A 25,867-nucleotide genomic window follows, 5' to 3' on the forward strand; every position below is an offset into this window, starting at 1 on the left:
ACTGGACATGTTCTTACAATCAACACACACACACACACACACACACACACACACACAAAAACTGCATTTATGAAGTGTGCTTTAAATAAGTAAGTGGGTGTAACAAACCACCTGCAGAAACACTCTTTTCTCTCTCTTTCTAAAAAAAAAACAAGACAGTCCCCTTAACTCTAGGATCTAATTCTCAGAGCAATAACAGTTTGTATAATTAGCACTTCTTGTGTGTACTGCCTTTTTTGTTGAATCACTGAATGTCTCCATAATTGTAAGTCACTTTAGGCAAAAACATCTGCTAAATGTCTAAATATATTAACAATGAAGTGATACACAGTCTATGTTTTTGAAGAGCACTCTGCGAGAAGCAGTTTGACAGATCATGAAAGTTTGTTTGTGGGAGGGGAGAGCGAGAGACACTAAATTAGAACAACATGTTTTTCTCAGGAACTTACTTCAACCACATCTGACAGAATCATCAACAGCTTTCACATACATCTTGCTGAGGATCACAAAAACACTCTACAAGCCTTTAGAATGGATGTGTGACCCAACAATTGTTGTAAATAATGTATAGTTTTTTTTTGCACAGACAGTGCATTCACTTTGTAAGACCTTAATTTTTCTTCAGACGCCACAGTTATACATTTTTTTTTGTCTGTAAATGTTATTTTGACTCTCAACGTGCCACTGACCTGCATTTTATAAGACATTTAGTTGCTAAGTGATACTAAAATTCAGCAGTTTGTTGTTGATCATGGCCACCAAGCACAATTAAGGTCATGTTGGACAAAATAAGTTTAACAAACAAATTGAATGAATTTAGTAATGTTCTACTTAATATGTTTGTTTAAATTTAGCCCAAAATAAATTGTTTACAACTACTTAAAGAAAATCTAAGGAATCATTTTTAAAAACTTTTTTTCAGTGTTGGGGATACTTACTGTACAGTATATGAACTCGATGTTAGCATTTGCTCATAGACCATTTTGAGGGATGTAAACAAACAATGGTCCCAACGTATATGTCCTGTTTTATATTTTTAATTTCTATAGCTTCAGAGAATCCAAAAAGTGTCACATATTCATAAGTGAAGTTTCACAAACTAATTTCGAGAGTTTTACACAATATGGTTGACCACATCTGGTGTCTCATCTGAAATCATTAGTAGCCAATCTGATTTATCCAAACTAGTAGGCTGGCTAAAACTACTTTCTTATCTTCGTTTTCCAAAGAAGCCCCTCCCTTCCACCCCATCTCCCCCTTTTTCTTCCTTTACCTCTTGAGAACTACCTGATCTCGTACCCCCTTACAAGCTCATTGACCATGTGAGAGCCCTGGGCTCAATTATCTCCGAGCTCAGGGTTCTCTCCTGGCACAGCATGCCAAACCTGCTGAGAAAAAAAGCATCCACTCCTTTGTCTTGAAAAATAATATAAAGATTTTTTTCTTAAAACAAGTGCTGGAGCAGCAGCACATGCTGGTCAGGACAGACAGGACGGCGGCGGTGGCGTATATCAACCGCATGGGGGGTATTCGCTCTCGCCGCATGTCTCAGTTTGCCCGTCGTCTGCTTTTCTGAAGTCATCCGCGGCTGAAATCACTGTGCGCCATTTAGATTTCAGGCAAGCTCAACCATGCAGCCGATGCGCTCTCACGGCAGCCTTTACATCCTGGAGAATGGAGACTCCACCCCTAGTCTGTTCAGCTGATATGGGCAAGATTCGGGGAAGCCCACATTGATCTGTTTGCTTCCCCCGAGATTGCTCATTGCCAGTTGTTCTGTTCCCTGACCGAGGGCTCTCTCGGCACGGATGCACTGGCCCACAGCTGGCCTCAGGGCATGCGCAAATATGCGTTTCCCCCAGTGAGCCTGCTCGTGCAGTTACTGTGCAAGGTCAGGAAGGACGAGGAACAGGTTGCTGGTTGTTCCCCTCTGGCCCAACCGGACCTGAATGTCAGAGCTCTCCCTCCACGCGATGGCCCTCCCTGGCAGATGCCTTTGAGAGAGCACCTACTCTCTCAGGGACAGGGCACCATCTGGCACCCTCGCCCCGATCTTTGAAACCTCCACGTGTAGTCCTTAGACGCGAGGAAGACTTGGGTAGCCTACCGATTGCGGTGGTTAAACCGTCATTCGGGCTAGAGCCCCCTCCTCAAGAGCCCCTATGCCCTGAAGTGGAGTCTATTCACTGAACGGTGCGTCTCTCGCAGAGAAGACCCCCGAAATTTGCCAGATCAGCGTTGTGCTTTCTTTACTCCAAGAGAAGCTGGAGAGCAAGCTGTCGCCCTCCACACTCAAGGTTATGTGGCTGTCATCTCCGCTCTCATGACGCGGTGGCTGGCAGCATCGTGGGAAGGCATAACCTCATCATCCGGTTCCTCAGAGGCGCTAGGCAATTTAATCCACCCCGCCCCCCTCTCATGCCCTCTTAGGATCTCGCACTCGTTTACACAAGCCTGCGTCAGATCCCTTCGATCCTCGACTCAGTATCTTTAAGATTTCTGTCCCTGAAGACAGCTCTGCTGGTCGCGTTGATATCGATTAGCAGGTCGGGGACCTGGAGGCATTTTTCGGTCAGTGACTCGTGCCTGTAATTCGGGCTGGCTTACCTTCACATTCCTGAGACCCCGCCCAGGATATGTGCCCAAGGTTCCTACCACACCGTTTTAAGACCAGGTAGTGAGCCTGCAAGCGCTGCCCTCGAAGGAGGCAGTCCCAGCCCTTTTCTTACTTTTTCCAGTTCGCACTTTGCGTATTATCTGGACTGCACTCAGAGCTTTAGATCATCTGAGCAGCTCTTCGTCTGCTATGGTGGTCGGCAGCAGGGAAGTGCCGTATCGAAACAGAGGTTGGCCCACTGCATAGTGTATGCCATCTCCCTCGCTTACCAGAGCCTGGGCGAGCCATGTCCCCTGAGAGTGCTTGTGTAGATTTGGAGCATTGCATCCTCTTGGGTGCGTGCACGCGGCGCCTCTCTAACAGACATCTGTAGAGCTGCGGGCTGGGCGACACCTAATACATTTGCAAATCTGCGAGTGGAGCCGGTTTCCTCAAGGGTATTAGGTAACCCTTGGTGATTGAGGAAACAACTCGGTTAAGGTGTTGAAACACGCTTGCTGCGCCATTCTCCCTAACACGGAGATACATGCGCTTTTTCATCTGTCAGTAAAGTTCCCCGTTAGGTGAGCCCTGCAGATTCCTCTGAGGCCCCCAGCACTGACTCAGTAGAGGAGTCACTTGCTGGCCCATTACGTTGTAGGTCTGCCCGCTGGTCAGCCCGCGTTTTGGGTATAGGTGCCCGCTATGCGTGATCCCCACTATGCGATCACATATGCTTATTCAGCCACGGTGCAGTCCCCCCTTACGGGCGGACCCGTGTCTTCCCTCTCCGCTAACCATCTTATTATATGCGTACTCCCCCTTCTCAGGGCTAGTCCATATATTTGCCATCATATCTCCCCATTGGGTAGCAGGTGGCCTCCGCAGCGTCCTCCCTATCGGAACTGCACGCTTTCCCAACGTACTGTCGTATTTTCCTAGAATTATCTAGACGCTTGCGACTCCCAAAAATATATCTAAATCCGTAAAACTTCTTTGAAGTGGAATAAGTCAGGGCCAGGGATCACGTTGGAAGACCGCACCTCTCTTTGATGCAGGAGCGCTCACGCTATGCCTGGCTATCCTGTCATCGGAGGCGAAGGTAAGGTGCAGTCATTATGGCGTTTTCCAGACATTTCCCCATTCATGGATCAATAAATAAATCCACTGATAGCATTGAAGTTCCCCATCCGAAGGGGAATGCTCTGGTTACTAAAGTAACCCTCGTTCCTGAGGAGGGGAACGGAAATGCTATATAGCATCGCCATAATGATTGTTCCTTAGCTGTAATTGTCAGTCTCTTTAGCTTAAAAGGATGGCGTTTCCTTGCTTTCCCTGTGCTTATATGCGGAGCTAATTGGCAATAAGGCACACGTGCGCAAGCTTATGCTGCCAACTCATTTGGCATTTCATTGGCCCGTTGTATACTCTTTCAGATGATTGGCTTTCTGAAATGAAATCCCCATTCGTTGATTAATAAATAAATCCACTGATAGCATTTCCGTTCCCCTCCTCGGGGAGCGAGGGTTACTTTAGTAACCAGAGCATTTTCATGTGTTTAAATAGATGAATATGGCCACGGTTTAAATGCACAGTACAGTTACGAGCTTATTGCCACATTATATTGTTATGATAACATGGTATCGTTGGTTACAGTGATGTCCAGAAGATAAATACCAAAAAATAACGCAACTGGAATCACTACAGCAGTCACGATCATCAATCTTATATGAAGCAAGATATTGCGATGACATGTGCAGGTGTTGTAGTAGTGTCCTATTTCTTAAGAGTAAAATTTAAAGCTCTTCCACCCTCACACTTTCATAAGCCAAGGGGAAGCGTTAGGGGTAAAATAATAGAATTAGAATTGGGTCTAAGTTTCATCTGAAATTTTCTTCTAAAGTTAGCATTTTTTCTAAGCCTCCTGTGTATAGATTCAGTTATTTAATTTTAATTACAATGAAGAGGTTATTTTGATTGCGTTAAAAGTCAAATAAGTGAACATGACCATATGAGGCTGAGAAAAATGCACATTTTAGAAGGAAATTTCTGACAACACAGAGGATTTTTCCTCTAAACTCTTCATATACTGACCCTGAAATATTCCTCTGAGCTTCAGAATGATTTTCATTACAACCCATTATTATGATACATTGAGCCATCAGGATCTTTACTCAATCTAATCTACAGCAGTGAACACAGAAGTGATACAAATGTATAAGCTACATGACATACACAACGATTCTAATATCTCATGTGCAGATTTATGACGCACTGATGTATATACATGACTATATAAATGACCATATACATATTCATGCCCAAAAGATTTATGATCATCGAGTTTGTATAGACATGCTTGAAGGGTTGACAGCAGTCGATAAACATAAATAAATCTCCCCACGTAATGGTTTGCCAGCCATTTTCTAATTGCAAACATCCTACTCAGTCACAAGCAGGATCATTTCTATAAATATAACTGTTGATTAGTATGGAATAATCCCATTTTCTCACTGTGACCTAAAATGTCAAGGTCCTCCCACCAGCTCTTGTTTTGGCAAAGAAAAAAAAAACACTGGAGACTGATATTGACGCCGCTGGTGAGTCACAAGCTAAGTGCTACTAAATTTCAACAGTTTGTAGTCGATCATGGCCACCAGCGGGATTCAGGTCACATTTGTACAAAATAAATTTATATTCTCTTGAGGACATTTACAGGAGCTGGATGTTTGCATATACTTGTGTGTACTCTATGGCATGGAAACTATGTAAAAGTGCCAAAGCTTAAAGTACTGTGATATCAATAAGAAATACACTGATATGAACTATATAAAAGACTAAAAATGATTTGGTTCAGTAGAAATAAATCAAAACTTAAGTTAAATTGATCAAATGTCAAGCTCTTTTTGAACTTTCTATTCTTCAAACACTTCTGGAAAAAAAAAAATATTAGCCAGCATGACTCGTTTCATTTAAGCATTCAGTTTCCTGTGGCTTAGCGGAATGAACTGCCAACTATTTCAACATATGCTTTACGGAGCAGATGCCCTTCCAGCTGCAACACAGTACTGGGAAACACCCATACACACATACATTTCAGCCAATTTATTTTATTCAGAAACTGGAGCACCCGGAGAAAACCCATGTGAACATGAGGAGAACATGCAAACTCCACACAGAAATGCCAACTGACCCAGCCAGGACACAACCAGTAACCTTTTTGAGCCACCGTGCCTTCACAGACTTGTTTTAAATTTAGATTTTTTTTTCTTGACATATAATTTTATCTATAATTGTAATATTAGAATGATTTCTGAAGGATTAATTGCCACTAATTGATCACCTAGTTGATTAATTGACAACCAGCCTGAAAATTCAGCTTTTCTATCATAGAAATTATAACATTTTTTTCTTTTTTTTTTACTTTTTCTTTTTTTTTTGGTATTTAAAAAAAATGTAATCTTGATGAGCAGAATAGGCTTATAAAACAAAGGTTTAATGACTAGTAATATAAGTATTATTAAATTGATGTTAAATAAATAAATTATATATATACACACACACACACACACACACACACACACACACACACACACACACACACACACACACACACATATATATATATATATATATATATATATATATATATAATATTTTCCCAAATTATACATTTTTCACAGTATTTCCTATAATAGGTTTCTTATGCAAAAAGTCTTTATTTGTTTTCTTTTGGCTAGAATTAAAGCTATAATTATTAAAAAAAAAAAAAAAAAAACATTTTAAGGTCAATATTATTAGCCCCTTAAGGTGCAGTAGGTGGACAGTTTTTGTTGTGCTGGTTGAAAGTCTCTTCACATTTTTATAGTACTGATTAAAATAAATGATCTAAACATATCTAAATGTATTTTTATATTCTGGGTAAGGCATAAGACATAAGGCATAAGACTAAAAAATCACCTTAAAATTTGTCTGGCTGACAATTCAAGCAGATCCGCCATTTGAGTGTGTGCCTGTGCACGTGCGTTGCGTTAACCTGCACACGAGAGAGTAATAGAAGTAAAAACTAATGCTGAATGAAAACGTTTTTTAGTTACTTTTGCACGCTGGAGGAAGGATGACACCATGGCTGAAGGATTTTTTATAGACAGGTAATGTTGTGTTTTTAAAATTATTTTAGTCAAGCAAAGCTGATGTATTGTATATATGTGTTTTATTATGAATACTGTAGGTTATATGCACAGAAGTGTTGTTCAGGCACTGAAATCTTCTGGCGAAAGATTGATGTGACTATTTTCAGTTTTATAAGGGACCTTTTACAGCATCGATAATGTAGAATTTTATTTAGTTTATGATCAAAGCATAAGTAAATAGCACTGTTCCACCTAGCCTGCTTTACTGAGCTGAAGTTGGTTTTATATTCACATTGGGTCATTTTTGAACAATGACAACCTGTGATGCTCTCCCTTTTTTTGATTACCACGCTACTTTGAATATACAGTCTGACATAACATATAAGTATGGCTTAGTAATAAGTGTAATTCCTGCAAGCCGCTGGCCAAACACTAAGCATACAGTAGTTGCTTTTTGACAGCATGTGAGAGAGTGAGACCAGCGATCCTTGTATGCATGAAATATTGAACATTGTGATAAGTACTAAATACTAAACAGTAGTGATAATATATTATATTAATATTTTTAGTACTTTAATTATAAAGTACTATAAAGTTTTCAAACTGGCGAATGACGTGATCCAGTGGGTTGTCTACTGTCATCTTTAATGTGCGTGTTCATGATTTTAAGAGGCGTGGCTTTGGACAGCATGGGATGGATTGTGTTTTAAAGATATTATGCTAACGATTAGGATCTACGCAGATCATCTACTGGACCTTTTAGCAATATTTAAACTATTTCATTTTTCAATAGTCTATAGGACAAACCACCATTATACAGTGACTTACCTAATTACCCCAACTTGCCTAATTAACATAATTAACTAGTATTTAGTAAAAAAATATGTACTGTCATCATGACAAAGAAAAGTAATCAGTTATTAAAACTATTATCTTTAGAAATTTGATGAAAAAAATCTTTTTTCCGTTAAACAGAAAATGAGGAAAAAATATGCATCATATTTATTCTATAAAAACGCTTATCTAATATGCTTATTTTACTTCTTGCTTGCTTCCTGTTAATTCTGTTCCATTCTATATACTGTTCATTTCCAAGTCAAAGCTATAATGCAAATCGTTTTCATGCAATTTTCATGTAAATCAAGGAGCTAAAAAACACAATCATTTAAACCATTTTAATAGCACACCGAGTGGCTGTTTTTGACATAAAAGGTCTCATTACACAGTGATTTGAGCGAGCAATCATTGCCACTGACCATTTTTCCTTTAAATGTAAGCGGTCTGAAGCTCAAATGCCCCTCACAAATAGAACTTTTTTTGTTTTTGTTTTAATGAACCAGGAACTGGAGAAGATGTTGGTGAAAGACGTTACAAAACCGATTTCAGGGTTTCTGCAAGTTTCATCAAGTCAAATTTAATACTTTTAAAGATAATTTTAAGACCAATGAGATTTTAGACTTATACTGAGCTAAACACTAAAGTTTTTTTTTGTATTGGCCCGATTAGTCTAATGGAATTGGAAAACAACAAAGGTTATTCTTAACCACATATATATTTGAATTTGTCAAAACAAGAAAACTCTAGTTGTATACACTTTTTTAAAAAAATGTTCAAGTTAAATGCCTACTTCTAAATATTATGTCGACTCACACTCACTTCTGTAAATAGCTTTTGTGTAAACGGAAGATCATATAAGGATATATTGCTGTTATTAACAGCAGTGGTGTAAAGTAACAAATTACAAGTACTCCAATTACTGTAATGGAGTAGTTTTATTCAGGAATTGTAATTTGCTAGGTAGTTTCAAAAATGTGTACTTTTACTTTCCCTTGTGTACATTTTTAGTGCAGTATCTGTACTTTTACTTCACTATTTTCCTTCAAGGCGAAGCAGTGGCACAGTAGGTAGTGCTGTCGCCTCACAGCAAGAAGTTCGCTGGTTCGAGCCTCGGCTCAGTTGACGTTTCTGTGTGGAGTTTGCATGTTCTCCCTGCGTTCATGTGGGTTTCCTCCGGGTGTTCCGGTCTCCCCCACAGTCTAAAGACATGCTATACTGGTGAATTGGGTAGGCTAAATTGTCCGTAGTGTGTTTGTGTGTGTGTGTGTGTGTGTGTGTGTGTGTGTGTGTGTGTGTGTGTGTGTGTGTGTGTGTGTGTGTGATCAAATCGCACATAGAAAAGAAATCACATCATGCAGAATGTTTGGAAGCGTTAAAAATGTCCAAGAAGATGTCCAAAGTCTTTACACAATGACCCTCCAGAGACCTTTTGTAGACTGCATGTCACTGATGAGAAAATTAACAATGTGACTGTATGATGACTGAAATCATCAAACAGCCTTAAACAATTGGTTTGCTTCAACCTAAGTTCCGCAGACAGTATCATTGGTATTTGTTTCTTTTTAAATGTGTTTACTTTAATTTACCTTCTTATTTGAAGCAGTTTTTTGTTCCATTTACATCATCATATTCCCTTCGTCATGTGCAATAGAATTATTTTTTGGTTCCTAAAATTTCTACAGAAAGTGGCCGTAGGTCCTTTCGATACAAAGCTCCTTTCGACTGGAACAATCTCCCTTCTTTTTTTTAGATCAATTAAATCACCTCGTCTTTTTAGGGCTAATTTATTTTCTCTTCTGGAACCAACTTGCGAATGTTATTAAATTTGGCTCCAAATTAAATTAAATTAAATTAAATTAAATTAAATTAAATTAAATTAAATTAAATTAAATTAAATTATTTATTTGCATATCAAATTGTTTGTACTTTTGGTTATATGTTGTTGCTTATTTAGGCTTCGGATTATGGGAAGTGTTTCAGGTGGAATGTGCTGCTTGTTTGATTGTTTGTTTGTTTGCCTTGTCAAGTGTATGTACTTTATGATGTGTTGTACTCTGTTTGATTTGTGAACTTTTAGGGACCCTCTCGAAAATGAGATGTTTCATCTCAAGGGGCTATCCCATTCAATAAACTCAATTCAATTCAATTAGGGGTTGGGGTGAGTTGAGGGGTGGGAAGGGGGGCTGTGTGTCTGTGTGGGTATTGCGATGGAGAGTGGGGGGGATATGCAGTTGACCTATCGCAACAGACATAGCGCTAAGGAGGGGTTTGGGAACAAATTAATTGCTGAATAAATCATATAGGAGTCATTAGGATAATTAGGCAAAGGTGCTTATTATAAGACAATGAAAGTGTTTTTTTGTCCTTGCATGCATATCATCCTGTTGTTAGAGACCCCCAAAACCAAAATATGACCTTTTTTAATGCATAACAAGGGCTCTTTAAACAGAATATTATTAGCCCTCTTAAGCTATATTTTTTGATTGTCTACAAAACAAACCACTGTTAAACAATGACTTGCCTAATTACCCTAACTTACCTTATTAACATAATTAACCAGTTAAGCCTTTAAATGTCACTTTTAGCTGAATACAAGTATCTAGAAAAATATCTAGTAAAATATTATGAAGTGTCATCAAGACAAAGATAAAGTAATCAGTTATTAGAAATGTTACTAAAATGATGATGTTTAGAAATGTCTTCTCTCCGTTAAAAAGAAATATAAAGAGGGCTAATAATTCAGGAGAGCTAATAATTCTGACTTCAACTGTACAAATGAAACAATTAATGAAATTTTGGTGAGTGGTTATTTTTCATTCATAAATATAAAACCAAACCCAAATGCATTTTAATGTGCCAAAAAGCTGCCCACATTTATTTATTGATACCTGAAAATTTCCTTTTTTTCATCAGGAACACATTTCCCATTTGCTTGTATTTGGTTTTGTAATTTCACTGAAGCAGAAAGCGAGTTCGCAGAAAAGCACTAGAGAAGTGGAGCGTGTCTGACAGCCGCGATGACAACCGCAACGACAACTCAGCAAAACATTAAAAATAACACCTTCCAGCACTAGACTCTCATTACACACTCCAAATGAAAACTCCTGCTCAAGAACCGGAGATGCTTTTCCTTCTCTATTATTCACATGCCTTTAAAAACTTCATAAAGCTGCAGACGCCAAATCGCTTTATGAAAGTCCCCATTGTAAACAGAGACTACACCAGCAGTGCTGCGCTTTTGTTCAGTGTGTGTTTGCGTTTTTTTTCTCACGTCAGATTTGTGAGCAGGATGGATCCACCTCCTCTTATTTTGCTCATTCTGTGTGTCGAGTATTCCAGATGGCGAGCTCTTTACTGGAACAGGAATCACATCCATGAGACTTTGAAGCATAAACTGCACCTACAGGCATCAATGACATCAGCCGCCTGTGACATTAAGATAAGTGTGAGAAATATTTAGCGGCTTATATTGAGGTAAAAAAGAAACGACTACAAAGAGTTGCATGGCAGAACATATCATTTAAATGTCCATGAGTTCTGTGTGCTTTGAAAGAGGCTATTATCTTTAAACATGTCTGTTAGTGTGTTTACGTCATTGCTTACGTCAGCTGACTGATGTGGACAATAACTAGGTGCTTTTACTTCACTACTGTAATTAAAAATACATTTATTAAAATAATCTGAATTTTATCGAAGTAGTTTTATTTTTAGGAAATGTTTGTCTTTATTTCCAACACAGGCTCATTCTGAATTTGTACCCCTATATACATTTCTAAAGAGCACCAAATATGTCCCAGGGGGTACCTTTTTTTTGCAGGTTTTGTTTTGGCGAATCCACCAGAGCCCGCTGTGTACACTTTTTAGATCTAAATTTCTCTTGCGAGTGTCATTTGCATTCTGTTCTCACGTAAACCCACCAGAGGTGAACAACTGACTGATCAACTGATCCTAAACCCAACCAATAGTGTTTTCAAAAGCACTAATTAACCCACCCACCCACTTCCCTAAACCAAACCGACCGTGTTTTAAATAGAGATTGCAGTAAAGAAAAACACTCGCCTGATTTTTACCACATTTTCAGATTTTATCACATTCTCACCCTGATATTTACTTGTTTTTTTTTTTTTTTTGGTTTCTGTTTTTGTCTTATCTGCTTTCTGAAACCGTTCTTCGCTGGACACGAACCTCATCATCGTGGTCAACTCCTCTCTGCAAGTAAATGGCCAAAAGAGGTCAGTATAGGTAGTTAATTCTCAGTCAGTTACAGTTCTTTTTACAATCGCTATGACAGTTTTTTTCAATGCATATGACAAGTTTCCTTAACTCTTATCCCGGTTAGCACAACATCCGTCTTTGTAGGCTATACATTTATCACCTTTCTTGTTGCTTTACAGTACACCAATTTAAAATGCTTGAACTTCTTTTACACACAAGTTCAACCAAGACTAAAACAATGTCATTTTACTGTCAAACTTACAAATGCTTTCACGCTGCATGTCAGAACAGATAACATCATGTTCTAAACAGAACTTATATGGGCTAAACTCAAAAGCTTATTGGATAAGGCATGCCAAAAGATTCTTCCCATGATGCATCGCTAGAGAAGATATCAGGTGTGATGTGGACGACAACATGTAGAAGGCCGGGCAGAATAAAAGATTACTTTGTTTTTGTTTTTTATTATAATTGCAGTGCTTTTCCTGTTTATATATCTCACAGTGAAGTCTTCATGCAAATAAAGTTTGTACTGCAGCAATTCTGTGTCTGTATTTTTCTTTTACATGAACGATACATTTTATAAAGCTACTCAGAGCTGGTCATTCAGTATTTGTATTGAATTTCTGCAGCAAAAGAAACAAAATGCATGCATTTACTAAACCAAACAAAACAAAAATGTACATATGCTTCAAATATAAGGTCAGACCTGACACATAAAATAATGCAGTTTCTGTAATTTCAGCTGATTTGTCAATGTGTTCTGATTGACTAAATGTTCCTGTTGGAAGAGAACATATGCTAGTGTTTTGAATAATGATTTGATTTTGAAACATGTTTGCAGTGTTTTGTTAGACATGGTGTATTGTGTTAGTTTATTATTGTATTTTAAATATTAGTTTTGGGGTTTGCTTTACAAGTTTAGGAAACTTGTTAAAATGTACTGAAAAAAACTGTAATTCAGGTTAATGGGTTTAAGGTGAAATCCTGAAACCTGTATATTCATACTACGACACACTCATCAAAATGCTCTCGTCTCAGAAGCTTGGTGATATACTGTATTCCAGTGACAAACGTAATTTAATGCAAGTCTTGCAATAGCGATGGTTTGCAATATAACGTTATTTGTTGTATTGTGTCATCTTTACATTTGTGTGTACTGTTCAGCCAGGTAATTAAAAACAGAGGTTATTATATTTGTGCCAAATGATTTGTTGGATCGTAAAACGCCCCAGGTTAGGCAACTTGGTGGAGTTCAGATCACCCCAGGTAAGTAACCTGGGCCCGGTTTTTCAAAAGTAATTCACTAGGATTTTGGATAAGGGATTGGATCAAATCTTGAAAATGGGTTTTTCAAAAGAAAAAAACGGATTACCTAATCGGATTAGATCACGTAATCTAATCTTGGTTTTGATCCGGATCAAACCTTTAGTTTGGGTTTTTCAGACCTTTATCGTAGGATCTGGATCACTTTGATCCAAAAAACCATCAGAAGGGTGGATTTAGCGTGGATTTCATGCCCGAAATGTAATGAAAACTTAAAAAAATTATTAAATAATGCTATTTTTGGATCATACAGTATCTTACGAGATATACTATTGATTCATAAGGTTTTAATTTTATTTGTTCATCTGTCAGGCTATAGTGAGTATAGGCTTTAACATATTCAGCCTTTCAGTATAGGCCTACAGCAAAGTAGAACGAGTTTGGCCTCATAAAATAATCTCCCAAACAGCTGTCAAAACTGACCAAAAACAATCAATTTTATTCTTTCACTAACTGATATATATATATATATATATATATATATATATATATATATATATATATATATATATATATATATATATATATATATATAAATATATATATATATATAAATATATATATATATATATATATAAATATATATATATATATATATATATATATAAATATATATATATATATATATATATATATATATATATATATATATATATATATATATATATATATATATATTCATCACAATGAAATTTTTTTTTCTTTTTAGAATATTTATTAGTGATGCACGCAATGATTACAGAAAAAATGCAAAGAATGGCAATGACTGATTTTTTAAATCTCTTTCAACAATTGCAAAAAGAGACTTAAAGGGCAAAAGCACAGCTTCGTCTGGCAGAGAAACAAGCTGCTCTCTCCACATCAGATGAGGAAGTCTGAACTTATTGTGGAGTTTTTGACATTAAGTCTTTTTTTTATTTACATTATATTTGAAACTTATTATAAATATCCTCAATGTACAGTGTTGTAGGTCTCAGATGAGTGGACTGCTTAAAGAGGATGGGGTGTTGTTTTTCTTGTTTTTATTATTTATTATTATTTTAATAATTATTAAATTTTCTTAGTTTTCATTTTAAATAAAAATAAAGTTATATTGACCCCACGCTGGCTATTCTACTCTTTACATATCTATAGTTCTACATTGTGATGTCCTTTCCTGTTTGAGCACTGGTTATCCAGATTTAGTGATCCTGAAAAGTTCCTATCCGGATCAGATTGATCCAATCCGATGTTGCTTTGAAAAACTGGCTCAAAAAGCAAGCTGGATTACGTGATCATGGATCGCAAAAACAGGATTACTAAATCCGGATCAATTTTATCCGGATTAAACCTTTTGAAAAACCGGGCCATGGGCATAACATTAGATCAGAACTTTAAATTTTATAAATATATTTCAAATGTGGTTGAGAATAGCTTTAACTAACTTTGCCTTCTCTCTAAAATGAAGTCCTCTCTCACTTCGGATTCTTTAGAAACAGCCTTACCATGTGCTTATAACCTCCCGGTTAGACTATTGTAACTCTTTCTATTTTGGGCTTCCTAAGTCTCAGATCGCACATCACAGATTTTGAAATGAAAACGGTCTCGTTTTAATCCTGTTTAGTGTGGTAAACTGTGGTAGCATCTTTCAACTAGGCAAAATTATTTTGAGGGTCAATTACTTGTTTTAGGCATTGAAACCAAACTGTTTTTGTATAATCTATTTTGCATCTTTTATCCTCTCTTTTACATTATTTGTCTATTTCTGTTTTTTAATGTTTATTATGCCCATATTGCTTGTTTGTATGTCTCTGTAAAGCACTTTGTGTGGCCTTGTGGCAGTTGGAAATGTGCTATTTACATAAACTGAACTTGAACCATCACTAAACTCAGAAGCTATGTGTTTTAAAGCTAGCACCCCTTAGTGAGCGGAATGAGGTGTGTCATTTTTGTTTGTGTTTCAAATATAAAAAAAATTATATTGATGTAAATGTCTAAGAATTTAATTGTAAATTTGCTTTGTGCAATTTATGTGTTTACTTCTAATTTTCACAGTGTTTATGCTGGTTCCAGAATAAAAGTCATTACACCCGTCAGAGACTTCATTTAAAGGAAACCAAGGGCTGCTATGCAGCATCTCAAGTCTACCGACGTACATAAAAAAGCCATTAGACAAACTGGTAACAGTGGGAATGGCGTGCATTCAGAGGTAAGAGGTCAGCTGGTAAGTGCGAAAGAATGAGTCTGTGTTGTTCACTTCAGTACATTCCAAAGCAAAATACTGTACACTTGATCCTCTAACAGTAGCACTTTCTGTTCTCTTTTTTTTATTGTATTTTTGAAGCTGTTATATGGCAGTTGAATCATATTTATGGAATTTCACTGCCAATCATAATGGTTTGTTTTGGGTCAATTTTGAGTCTCCACTGTCAGACCAGAGCTCTGTTTGTTTGTTTTTTAGTTGTTTAAAAAAAACACATTTGTACGCTGTGCTAAATGTATTGAGACTTGTCAGAGCATCTACCTATTGTTGCCTTTCTGGTGATTCGACTTCCTTTCATTGAAAGTTGCTTTGGATAAATGTGTCTGCTAAACAGACCACTGTAAACATAAATAAATAAATCAGAGACAAGAGGCTCAAAAGCTCAAAAGGTTACATGTCCAATAGCTAAAAAAGCTGACGTTTTTTTTAGTTAGAGGGATAGTTTAAGCTTCTTTCTTCTATTTTCTTCTTTTTTTATTTTCTTTAATATCACCCTGTAGCCTAAGACCAGTTACTCACAGAAACTAAGCAGGGCTAAGCCTGGTCAGTACCTGGATGGGAGACCACATGGGAAAACTAGGTTGCTGTTGGAAGTGTTAGAGAGGCCACTCAACCTGCGTTCTGTGCGAATCCTAATGCCCCAGTAAAGTGAAGAGGACACTATCTGTCCCCTGTTTGCGCTGTCTTTTGAATGAGATGTTAAACTAAGGTTCTGAGGTCAGTAAAATTCCCATGGAATTTCTTGTTAAGAATAGGGGTGTAACCTCAGTGTCCTGGCCAAATTCCCTCCATCGACATTTACCCATCATGTCCTCCCCATCATCCCCATCCACCTCATTGGCTCTATCACTGTTTCTCCACTCCACCAATAGCTGGTGTAATGGTGAGCGCGCTGGCGCCTGTGTTCTGTGGTTGCCATCGCATCATTCAAGTAGATGCCGTACACTGGTGGTGGTCTGCAAAGACCCACCCTCTCATGATTGTAAAGTGTTTGGGGTGTATTGCAATACACGATAAATGTGCTATATAAATACACATTACATTTCTTCTGTTGATCACAAAAGAAGACATTCGGCAGAAAGCTATAAAACTGGTAATCATTAACTTCCATCATACACATGTGTTTTTTTAATTTATTTATTTTTGGCCAATTTGCAGTATGTTATTTGAATAGCAAATGCCTTTGTTCCCCCTTTGCACACATAAACATAGTGGTTTGAAAGGGATGCGTGTTAAGGTGAAATGTTAGTATTTTGAGGCAACTAAAATAGCAATCACCATTGACCAACCAAAAGCTGGTCAAAAATCAATGTGACACTTTTTTATTTTATTTTAATTTGTTATTAAAAGAGTGTGTTGACATGCACCTACTGTATAGGTGGGTTCCCAACATGCATACATGTTAATTATTACACACACAAGGATGTACAGCGAAGGGTTAATATGTAAAATAATGTCTACCTAAATATAAAAATGCCTGCATCTCATAATGGATAGTCATTGCATGCACCCCCTTTAATCACAAGATTCATTTTCTCGATAGTAAAACTTTCAGTTTTTCAAGTCCACCGTGTAAATAGCAAATGGGCTATATCGTGACCGCAACTCACTCTTGAAAGGAATGGGAGATAAGACTTTGATTAGTTTAATGCATGTTATGCACTCATTATACATCAAGAGAATAAAGACAACCCTTTTAGACCATGTGCAGGGTGTGAAGAATGTTTTTTCACAACTTTAAAATAGCAAAAGTGGATTAGGACATGCCTTAAGTGCGCAGTGTGCTTACAGCATTCTTCAAAATATCTTTAGTGTTGATTAAAAAAAAAAAATACATGAAAGTTTGGAGCCACTTGAGAGTGAGTAACTAGGCTGTAAATTTTTATTTTTGCCTGAACTATCCCTTTAACCCTATTGGTTCATAAATCGATTGAACAGTTAATTCATAAATTTGACAGATCTAATGCATTTGTTTGTGGGTCAACAACTTGCTGATTAAAAAGACCCATTCAGACCCGTTCCTGATTTATGTATTTTGTCCACCACTGCAGCTCAATGACAATGAGACAACTAAAAAAATGACCTTGGTAAACTAAATAACAGCATCATATGTGTAGGATTTTATATAGCAAGTAATACAAAACAGTGCAATATTGAATAAGATTTCAGATTTCAAAGTGAACACAAAGACACATCTATCATCCAGCACCCCAATTCTGAGAAATAGATGTTCATTTTAATGTAATTTCTATGGTGTGTTGCAGAAAGCTAGTCATGCTTCAATCTCACTTCATGTTACATACGTTCCCAGAATGCAGTGCACGAAGCCATGACTCTCCATCACAACTTTAAAAAATGAATGATGTTCCTTCTGGCATGATTATAAGGTGCTGTAAATGGCCTACATAAATCACCAACACTGCCCTCATGTAAACCTCTGTATCAGTATAATCAAGGACACAAAGAAAGAACTGTTCGGTTGCAGTACATTACATTGGATAATTTAATCATGTAGTACTGTATGTGGCATGAACAGTGTGGTCCAAAGATCACTATTGATCTGATGCTGCTTTTGCATCTTTCTACAAGAATAGATTTTTTTTATTTCCAAATTTATTTATTTATTTTTCACAATAAGACAAAATTAAAAATTTGAATACAACCTACAGCAGTATAGAACAATACTACAGTTTATATATCTGACTGTTTGTATTAAAGGACAAAATTGTATTACAAATAGTTTATACATATAAATATACTTGTACATTTTAATACAAGAATTGCTGTGCTGTGAAGACAATATATAATTGTTTATGAAAAGCATCGTCAATGCACCGAGATTTCGAATTGAACCAAATTGATGGCATGATAATCGTAACCGAACCGGACCGTGAGACCAGTGTAGGTTCACACCCCTACTTAAAATAATACATTTTTTGCCCAACAACAAATATTTTAACAAAGTCATGTATATTTTAGTCAGAATCATTCAGCTCATTTTTCTCTCAGCTGTTTGGCATGTATGTTCATTCACTTATGCTTATGAAGTTTAGCAGAAACCTGTTTTCAGAAGGCTCAAAGCTCATAAAAAATGCTAAATCTACAGATAGAGGATATGCCTTAGTTACAAGAAAGAAAACACCACATCTCTGATCTATCAACACTTTAGGTTTGAAATTATATGCATTAATCCAATTTATTCGTTCATTTTCCATCCGCTTACTCGCTATATTCATTCAGGGGTCGCCAGCTAACTTATCCAGCATATGTTCTACACAGCGGATGCTTTTACTCAGTGTCGCCCTTAATGCAAATCTTACAAGCTATTTTAAAGCCCTTAACATAAAACATGACTCATTTTTAGGACAAAATATGAATCTTTCACATATGCTAACTCTGTTTCTTCTACTGTTTTTTCATAACAAGCTATGGTACAGTATCAATCCGAACAGTATTACCTTGAACCATACCATTTATAATATATATATATATATATATATATATATATATATATATATATATATATATATATATATATATATATATATATATATATATATATATATATATATATATATATATATATCGCCCAGCCCTGCATTAGATGGGACAACGACGCACTGTCTGCTTCTTCAGACACAGTAATACTGACATTTCTGTTCCATCTGTCAAGAGAAAGACCCAATCCACTCAGATAAATGTCTTTCAGAAGAAGATAATGTACAGGCTCTTGTGCACTTAACACAGTGGGTACGCTGAAGTGGGAATGTGCCAGTAAATGTGGTTTCCTGCTGCTGGCACAGTTTCTGCAAATACAGCGCTCGTGTCAGAAGCCTTCAGGGATTCAGTCACTCCGGGCTGCACTGATGTCAGGGTGCATTGGTTCAAGTCTCTGAAGAAAAGTGGACATGAGCAGTGTTGCCAACTCTTTCAAGATGAATGCACAAATGAAGCTTCAAAAATAAGGCCAAAATAAGAACAATATTACTAGATTGTTTATTATCAGCAGTCTGTTATCAGTTATGTGTTGGCAATAAATGAACATACAATGCGCCTGAAACCAATTTGCAGGCCAATAACATATTTTGGGTTTTTGAAAGTGACCTTCCATGCAGTGTGTAACACAGCACTAAGAGAAGTGAAATATCCAGCTGAGGGTTAAATCTGAAAGTGCACCGTGTTCAAACCTATTGAGACATCTATAAAAGTGTTATATCAGAGTGGTTTAAATGAATCTTCAGGTTAACGAATCTTTAGTTGTGTCGGCGTGATGTCGATAAAGAATTCTAGCTCCGCCCATTTATTGCACGTGTGACCTGGGAAAATTAATACCCCAGCCCTGCCCACAAAAACTGTAGGAAAAAAAAGAGGAGGACAAACACTGTAGCAGATCCTGGTAGAATCAAGTCACATAGACATCACGTACACTGAAGTGTGAGGGAAAGTTAGTGTTGTTATCTCTACCCAAAGTTGAGGCTGTTTAGTGGGGAAGTTTATTTTTGCAAAAATACCTCAGCATTGTTCCCGTCATTTTTCTGACGAGTGCTTCAGCAATCTACATACTTACAAAGAGGGATTTGTTGGCCGTTTTGACTATTGTTGTATGGGACTTTGTCAGAGCTTAACAGGGCTTGTAGTGTATCTGGTTAACTGAACTGAAAATGCAACACGTGCTGCTGTTTACAGATTTAAACGCATTTGTGAGATTGCAATCCTCTGCCGTTTGCCATTGCTATGGCCACTGTCAGCTGTTCCTACACATGTGCGGCAGTCAAGTTTCAAAATAGTTCTGCTTTTGCCACTGTTTGGATTAATACTGAATGTGTGTCAGTTAAGAATAGAGCAATATGCTGGTGTTTAACTGCATTGCCGCACTCCTGCATTGGGCTCACACATACAGTACACTGCACTTTGACTAATTTACCAATGTTGATACACCATGGTGGGCATTTCTCTCTGTCTTGAGCTGAACGCAGTCGACCAATTGCATCAGACCAATCAGCGCAGATTAGCATTACGCTAAGGAAATGTTTGGGAACAAATGAATCGCTGAACAAATCATATGGGGGTCGTTGGGATAATTAGGTAAAAATAAATGCAGATTATAAGACAATGAAAGTGTTTTTTGACCCTGTATGCATGTCAGCCTGTTGTTGGAGACTCCAAAACCAAAAAATACCTTTTTTAATGCATAATAGGGGATCTTTAAATACACAAAAAGTGGTAAAAACGTATTTGATTGGTATTGCAGTGTGAGAAAAAATGGGAAAAAAAAACATTTTAATTGTAACATTTTTGGCTCTATACACCAACACAATGTATTTGAAATGACAAGACCCTTTTGGAGCCTTAACAAGTGGCAGGCACATATGCAAACTGTTGCAATTCTCACACCGTTCCCCTGATTTCAATGTAAATACCCTTAAATTAAAGCTGACAGTCTGCAGTCTGAAGCGCGTCTTGTTCATTTCATTTCAAATTCATTGTGTTAGTGTATTGAGCCAAAAATGTCGCAATATTTCTGAACCTAACTCTCTCTCTCTCTCTCTCTCTCTCTCTCTCTCTATCTCTCTCTCTCTCTCTCTATATATATATATATATATATATATATATATATATATATATTTATTTATTTATATATATATATAATTAATATGGTCAACATAATCAATAAAAGGGTGCCATATTTTATAGAATTGTTTAGTCGATCCTCTTAAAGAGCATCTAATCTTTTCAAGGTAAAGACCAGACATCATCTCCTCTGATCCATTGAATAAAGGTGGGTAGAAGGGGATCTTTCCATTTGAGCAGAATTGCCTTGCACACTAATAAAGTAGAAAAGACAAGAATCTTGCACTTTGACAAAGAAAAACATGCCCCTTCTAAGGGGTAATCCAAATAATGCCACAAGTGGTTTCATTTTATATATTCGTTATATATATATATATAAGAAAAATTATATATATATTAATATGATCCTAATAGATCTTTTGTCGAGACATAAGTAAAATGTTGCCTGCATACTAGATATGAAATTATTACATATGACAGATAAATGAAAGTATTTTTTACATAATCATTTTTATTATTATTCATATACGCACCTTATTTCTAAAATGTAGCAACTAGTATTCACGTTTACGAACAAGATCATTGGCCAAATTTTGTTTCGTCAATATTTAATAGATTTGTAAATGATATAAAATCTATTGGTGCCACTTTACAATAACGTTTCATTAGTTAATGTTAGTTAATGTATTTACTAACATGAACAAACAAACAAACAAAAAACATTATTACAGCATTTGTTTGTGTTTGTTAACGTTTGTAAATGAAAATACAACTCACAGTGCAGTAACTAATGTTACCAATCATGAATTTGGATGTTAACTATGCATTAGTAAATGTTAAACTATGAATAATAAATGCTGTACAAACATTGTTCATAATTAGTTCATGTTAATAAATATACTAACTAACATTAATGAAACCTTATTGTTATGAAGTGTGATCAATATCTATTTTGTACTATACTAATGTAATATGATATTATGTATGATATAATATAAGAAACAATAATAGTAAATACATATTATTCATACTTTGCTATACATTGCAATGACATCAAGTGGATTGATTCTCACTGATCTGCAGCTATATATCAGAAAAGACAAATCCTGTTGTCAGGTGGCAAATCTTTAAAGCTGCTACTACTGCCTCCCATGTGGCTTCTCTAATTGCTATTCAATCTGAGCTAATCATAATTACACTTGAAATGATGCGCGATACTTGTCAAATCAATGTGATTCACTGGAGCACCGAGTAGAGCTGTCAGGATCTGCAATCGAAGCAAATGTTCACACCACGCAGTGAATATGCAGATGTTTTTTAACCTGCGATCGGTGCTGGCAGTGAGTAAAGAAGCAGAAGAGCACTAGCATTTCATCTTTTGAAAACTTTCAGGGGTGATGTTAGTGGTGGCATTTCTGCGTGGTTGCCTGTAACATCTTTGTGGTTTTGAAAGGTAAGTGTCAGACGCTGTCGGCTGGTCATACTCACCATTACACGCTGACCTTCAGGATGTGTACACATCAGAGGAAGTGACATCTACAGCAGACTGAAATAAAAAACCTTTCTAAAACACTTCAGCTGTCAGTGTGTGTACTTCAAACAACTGATCTTTCCTCAAGAATCGACCGTGTATAAAGTCAGATGAGTAAGGCCATTAGCTGAGGTCTTGGCAGCACTTATACTGCTTTTATAATCAAGTCTGTTCAGGCACCATTATAATAAGATGCTGCTGATTAGCATACTGTATTTATTAAATGAAATCTTGAAATACCATGAAGCGCATAGTTTTACCCAGGACTGATCACAATAACATTCAGAAAATTATATGAAGTCGAAATTGTTTGTTTTTTAGTAGTATTAATACATTATTAATAATTAAATTATTATTCATTAGCAGTATTAGTTTGAATATTTCATAAACTTTATTTAACACAGCAAGGAATTTTTCACAATATTTCCTATTATATATTTTTTTCTTCTGGAGAAAGTCTTATTTGTTTTATTTTGGCTAGAATAAAAGCAGTTTTATATAATTTAAATACAATTTTAAGATCAATATTACTGCCCCCTTAACTTAAACTGAACAATACCCACACGTACCAAACTCTGACAAAAGAATCAAATATTTGTTTTGTTCAGGCACCATCCAATCCCTAATTTTATATAGATTGTTTAACTTTGTAAGACTTTAATGTGCTATCAGAAGTGTCAGGTATTACAACACAATCTCAAGGCAATTCGTAACTTTTTCATTTAGTGGCTTATTCGTATGAATTCGTACGATCTAATTCGTACAATTTAGTACGATTTGCTTATCCCCCAATGACGGTTGGGGTTAGGGGTGGGGTTAGGTGCCACGCCTCCTTTTTAAAATCGTACCATTTCGTACGACTGAACTCGTACGAATTTGTACGAATTAGCCACTAAACTGCCAAAACGTAAAATACTTACGTTTTCTCGTGAGATCAGGGTGGGTATTAATCTTTTTGCCTGTATTAGTGTTATTTTTTTAACTCTCAAAGTTCACTACCTGACAAAAATCTAGTCGTCTCTCCAAGTTTTAGGAACAACAAATAATAATTTGACTTCTAGTTGATCATTTGGTATCAGAAGTGGTTTTTATGAAAGGCAAAGGCCTCTAGATTACAATTAATTTTAGCAAAATAACATATGATCATACCTTGATTTTTTATTATTTAATTAGGGCATTAAGGTCTGACTTTGTTGAGACAAAAGTCTCGTCAAAACATAAAGAATGTACAGTATAGAATATAAAGGTAAATAAAAAAAGGTAAAAAAATATATATATTGTGTATGAGTCCCATGAGCTTGGAGGACTGCATCCATACATCTATCAAATAAGTCATCTGGAATGGCAAAAAAAAAAAAAATAAAACATTCTTACAGGACTCCAGAGTTCATCAAGATTCTTTGGATTCATCTTCAATACCTCCTCCATCTTACCCCAGACATGCTCAATAATGTTCATGTCTGGTGACTGGGCTGGGCAATCCTGGAGCACCTTGACCTACTTTGCTTTTAGGAACTTTGATGTGGAGGCTAAAGTATGAGGAGTGCTATCCTTCTGAAGAATTTGCCATCTCCTGTGGTTTGTATTGTAATGGGCAGCTCAAATGTCTTGATAACTCAGGCTGTTGATGTTGCCATCTACTCTGCAGATCTCTTGCACACCCCATACTGAATGTAACCCCAAACCATGATTTTTCCTTCACCAAACTTGACTGATTTCTATCAGAATCCTGGGTCCATACGGGATCCAATAGGTCTTCTAAAGTATGAGAGGATTGGGATGCAGTTCAACAGAGGATTAATCAGAAACATCTACCTTCTGCCACTTTTCCAAATGATCAACTTAAAGTCAAGTTATTATTTGTTGCTCTTACAACTGGGATTAATGACAAGAAGTTGAAAAAGTAATGGCATGCTTGGCTTGAGGAGGAGAAAATTAAAGCTGTTTTGTCTACTGATTGTACAATTCCATGCTGGCCAATGATACACCACTCACATAATTATTGCTCCGATTTAATATTACATGATGTATTTTTGTATTATGATTAATAACTGATCTGTTATCTAAACAAAACAAAAAAAAAATCCAGGTTGCCTTAATTTTAAGCTGAATCAAATTAAATTTATGAGTCCATTGAACCTAAATTAGGGTAAACTGACTTTTTAAACTAAGTTAATCATGTTCTAACTTAATTTTAAGTTACAATGACCTAACATATGCTGTCTACTGATCATATAATTGTTTACAGTGATCTATGGTTAATAATGTACATTATTTCTTAATAAAAATGTAATAAGGACTGAAATTGAGAACCACTGAATTAAAGTGAGCTGTTAACGATGGTAAGATTATTCTAAATTTAAATATATGGAAAATAAGTGTGTGTAATTAAATATAATTTTTTTTTCCAGTATGTTAGCCAACAACTGTGTTATACGGAAAAGTATAGATACAAAAGCTGTCAATATAAGATGGAACTGTTTCTAAAGGTTCATTGTTGTATATTAGTATCCTAAAAGGTATATATTATTACTTACATTGTATATATTAGGTGGGTGTGATTTTGCCAAGTACGATGCGATCCTGGATTAACATCTATGTTGATCCTAGAATGTCATTTTTGTCCGCAAATGTAAGTCATTCCTATTCCCTACCCCTAAACTTAACCATAACTGTAAATTATTCCTAAAATCAGAGGGGAATAATAATTGAATAACAATCATGTAGAAGGTAATAGCCCTACCCATAAGCCTGAACTCAGCATAAACTCTAAACTTTTCATTTAATTCTGATTGGCTGATTGGAATTTTCATAGGATCAACATAAATGGTTATCCAGGAAAATGTCCCACTTGGTGAAATCACACTAGCTGTATATATTTCTAAGGGTACCATCACAGTGACAGAATGAAATTAATTATTCAAAATCTATGAATTCATATGAAAAAAAAATGCTAAATTAAAATTTCTACTCCTCTTTTCTTTTAAAATGCAAGGAAATAGCCAACCTTCATTCATCTACAATCAACAAGCATGTGCAGAGTCTCGGCAGACTCTGAACCGAGGATGATTGGTTGGTTTGGTATGGAGGGCATCCAAACCCCAGGGTGATCTATATAAGTATGCTGACAAGGGCTTATGCGAATTGTTTTCATAAATTGATTTAAAATGAACAAGCAGGCATTCTATCAAGGTGACTTATCTGAGGTAATTTTTTCCTCTCGAGACACACATACGATTATAAATCTCTCCTCTGGAAAGGAGACTAAGCGAACTCTTTTCAAAACTCTAAATGTACTTATACAAATCAAAATTTGTGTGCAGTTACAGCTAATTAGGGAAGTAAACTCTTTCTTTATACAGAACCAGATTAAACGTGTATGATAAACGGGAACTTCCAGCCTAATCTCACAAGGA

Source organism: Danio rerio, chromosome 5 (genome assembly GCF_049306965.1).
Source record: "Danio rerio strain Tuebingen ecotype United States chromosome 5, GRCz12tu, whole genome shotgun sequence".
Lineage (NCBI taxonomy): Eukaryota > Metazoa > Chordata > Actinopteri > Cypriniformes > Danionidae > Danio > Danio rerio.